Genomic DNA, 4,163 nt, shown 5'->3' with positions numbered 1-4,163 from the left:
GGGTAAAATTGGAATTAATTAATTGAAATGAAACTATTTTAGGTATAAAATGTTATTAAAGTTTCAGTCTCCATCTCTAAAAATTTCAGTCCCCTGTGTCCCTACTTTTTGGAGGTACTGAAATACTGAAATTTTAGAGACAGAGACAGAAATTTTAGTACCAGTCTCTGAACTAACAAACACAATACTGAATCTCAGTCTCTCAGTCTCTGTCTCAGTACCTCAAAACAAACGCTACCTTAGGGAATTTTATGTTAAATATGGCTCGCTTAATCTCACTCTCTATTGGGGTGGTAGAGCTAATATATTTTTCTTCATTGATGGAAGGGTAGTTGTTGCGTGTGTTGATATAATCATAGGTGCTTCCCTCTTCCTTATAGAAGTTTTTGCAAAATTCTACTGTATTTTCCCCCAATTCTGCTTCATCTTCTATCTACTCTCCCGAGAGACCTTTCAACTTTATAATGCAATTCTTTCTTCTTCTAGTGATTGTTTTGGTGTAGTAATATCAAGTATTCATCTCCCTCAACAATTCAAAATAGTATAGAAACTTTTTATTTTTTAAAAAAATGTGATCATTCATAATAAAAAAAAATTCACTTGACAAAAAATTATCAAATTTTAAAGATAATATTTTATTTTTCTAATAATGATTGCAAATTTTTTTATCCAATTTTAATATCTGAAGTTATTTTTTAGAATATTTAATATCTAATTTTTTTGTCGTATTTTTAAATATTTCGAGAAATTATTTGTCATTAGTATTTTTTAGGATTCATTTTATCAGCAATACGTATTTCCAAGTACTATTTTAGTAGTTTACTCAAATTGATTTTGTTTTCTTTTTAATTTATTTTTCAAATATTTTATCCATCCCATAATCTCTCTTCCATCCAATTATCTTTGTCATGGCTGAATTCCGTTCACAACACCAGCCAAATTCACCTGTGCCAAATATTGGGGGGATCAATGGGTGTGGGTTCTATACAATCGCCCTATAGTCACCTTCAATTCGAGTGAATTTGTCCATGACTATCTTCTCACTGTGTTTTGATCTCAAATTGGAAATTCTTTTCTTCTTTACCTAATTTCAAAGTAACAAAACAAATAAATAAATGATCTATAGAGAATATGGAAATCTGAGATTGTAGGTATATTTTTGTTAATTCTTCATCAATGCAACATTCATGGATAGCCAAAAGGAATAGAAAAAAAAAACATACCCTGTAGTGCCATGTCCAGCATCTTCTTGATTCTCTCTGCTGAAAAATTCTCAACCAATATAAGTAAATCCTTTCCAATAGTTCCTCAACTGAAAGCCCTGTCAACTCAGCAATCTTTGTGTTCTATCCATTGACCATCCCATCAACATTAACTGTCAAAATTAGCACTGATGCTGTTTCAATTAATCCAACCATCTCACTCGTCACTGCTTGTAGTTCTTGCATCCCTTCAATCTTCAAACCATTTAGTCTTGTATCAATAGCTTGCGTGCTTATATCCATAATCTCATTTATTCATAGTCCTTCCATGGTAAGCTCCTTCCCTTCACAACTTCAAGGAAAGCCTTGTATGATGATCTTGGACTCATCTTTGTAGGATCATCGCTTTCACCAGGTTCATACTTTGCACCACCCCATCTGATTTCTGCAGCAGTGTGTGATCTAAACCAGAAAACTACGACCATGGAAGAAATTCTCACAACTGCCATTCCACAAACAATGTCACCAAGAGCAGCAGCTCCTAAGAAGCCTGCATTAGACAAGCTATCTGTACTCAAACCTGTGGAGTCCTTATGGCACTTAGAGGGCCATAAAGCTAACTCTCTTATGTGAGATTCACTTGGAGCCACACCTAATCTCCATACCTTGTCTCTATACAAGAGTGCTGCTCCATCACATCTCACAAGATCCATTATATTAGGCCTCTGTGATACAATAACAAGGGGTGCATCTCGCATCAGCATATCGCACAAGAGTGCGTGCGTAGGATGTTCTTCTCAACAATATGATATTCTAACTCTAATTCCTTATTCACATGGATGACAAATACTTGAGCCAAAAATGCACAAACCTACCTTAGAGGAAAGGGAACAAACCTTGGAGTAGTGTTATGGCAAACTACTAAACCCCAAAGTCTCTTTCACTTTTGTGGCTGAACAACGTCAGATCCATCCCCATCTTCATTATCATTGACCACAACTGTCATAACCAGGGAAGCAATTGAATTCATATATTGCAAGTGGCAAGTGGCAACTATGAGCAGCTATTAAAGTTGAACCGCATAAAGTTAAATCAATGAAAACTTTGGGGTCTTGAGGCATCTTCACATGCTTTGCATGACAATCAACTATCATATAGACCTTGGAGAATATCAGTGGTTGGATAGTGCAAATCCAGATATGGCTCAAGGCCTGGCTTTGCAACCTCAGCAATCACTTCCCTCTATGATCATCCTCATGAAATTTAAAGCCATCACCCTGTCATAACCCGTGAGCTCAAAAACTTCTTGAACCATGGTGTCACAAAGCATTTCCATGCTATCACTGGGCAAAGACTGCAATCTAGTTATTACTTTTGCTGCAAGCTTGTAAGATTGGGCACTCTGGCCGAGTCATGGAAACTTCATGAGGCTTAACAGGCTCAAAATCAATGATCAAACTATCGGTAACACGATGAACAATTGCATAGGGTTTCCCAGAAGTCTTGCAATGAACTAAAATGGGGTTAAGAAGGGAAACCTTCAGAACTGCAAGGGCCTTTTGCAAAGCAACAGCACTCGAGGCCGTGAAAATAGTCCGAATGTCGGTGCTAATGGCAAGAGCAGGGTGATCACCAACACCTGGGACAGCATGGCTAACCATGGTAAGCATTTCAGATGCATTCTGACTGTATGCAATGACCCTAAATGTCTTCTCATCCAAAGCTAGCAAGCACCCAAAGGGCAGGACGAACTTTCCATTCTGCATATGATGAAGATAAGCTGCTGTGACCCTGTCACATGTTGGCTTGTACCGGAAGACAACCACACCGAATTCGAGTTGTCAAAGGAACTACCGGACTCCTCAGAGTTTGGATGGAGCTTTGCATCCATAGTTAACTGCTGGATGATTGGCTTGGCCTCGACGATGACATTCTGATGCCGGAACCAATAAATATAGAGCCTTATTCGAATATGACAAAATTCTTGAAAGTCAAATTATTCAAAGTAATGATAAATTATGAGCTCAATCACAGCATGACTAACGAAGAAAACACTGTTCGATTCATATCCCAAGTAACTAAATAGCATATTGATATTCTAAGCACAAAGACGCACACAAGCTACAGAGACACGCTTCAGCAGAGCACAGCTTATCAGCACAGAAAGAAACAATTATAAGCAAGAATTCCAGGTTTTAAGCGTAGAGCAGAGAAAGAGAAAGGTGAAATCTGTGAAAATTAGTAAAGCTAATTTTAGAAAATATATAAATAAATAATAACTAAATAAAATGAGAGGTAATAAACAATCTTAGTTTATAACCTTAGAATTTTAGTGGTTGAAAAAGAGAAGAATTATATACCTCTAATTGACGGATGGTTCATATTGAAGAGACTCACCTATAAATTGAGTTTTTCTTTAATTCATTTCAATCAAGTCATCCAAAGAGAATAACATAATATTTCTTTGAGTAGTTTTCTTCTATATATATAGAGAGAAGTGTGTTCTCCTTTTGTCAAGAAAGAGTGTTTTGTAGTCTCCTTGTGATAGAGAGAAGTTGTAATTCTCAAAGAAAGTTATTCAATTGTTTCCATATTTTATACAAATTTCTAATTTTTCATCTCTATATTTTGCTGTGTCATTTGTCTGGTACCTAACAGTGGCATCAGAGCCAAAGGTTGCTGATTAATATATTTTTTTTTCCGCTGCGAGTTACCGTCTAAAAAAAAATGGCAGCAAAGTATGAAATTCCGAAATTCAATGGGAGTAATTTTTCCATATGGAAATTGAAGATAAAAGCCATTATGAGAAAAGACAATTGCGTGACAGCAATTGAAGGTAGACCCACTGGAATTACAGATGAAAAATGGAAGGAGATGGACAACAATGCTGTTGCAAACTTACACTTGGCACTAGCTGATTCAGTTTTATCAAGTGTAGCAGAGAAAAAGACAGCAAAGAAA

The 4,163-nt window shown here is 36.3% G+C and overlaps 1 pseudogene; it reads right to left on the bottom strand.

Annotated features, from left to right (window-relative positions):
• Nucleotides 1–850: 850 nt before the first annotated feature.
• Nucleotides 851–3,093, bottom strand: LOC107633609 (phytochrome A pseudogene; annotated as a pseudogene).
• Between the last annotated feature and the right edge of the window lie 1,070 nt (nucleotides 3,094–4,163).

The sequence above is a fragment of the Arachis ipaensis genome, chromosome B3 (genome assembly GCF_059453495.1).
Source record: "Arachis ipaensis isolate K30076 ecotype BB chromosome B3, ASM5945349v1, whole genome shotgun sequence".
Lineage (NCBI taxonomy): Eukaryota > Viridiplantae > Streptophyta > Magnoliopsida > Fabales > Fabaceae > Arachis > Arachis ipaensis.
This window is presented reverse-complemented; position numbering and strand designations above follow the sequence as displayed.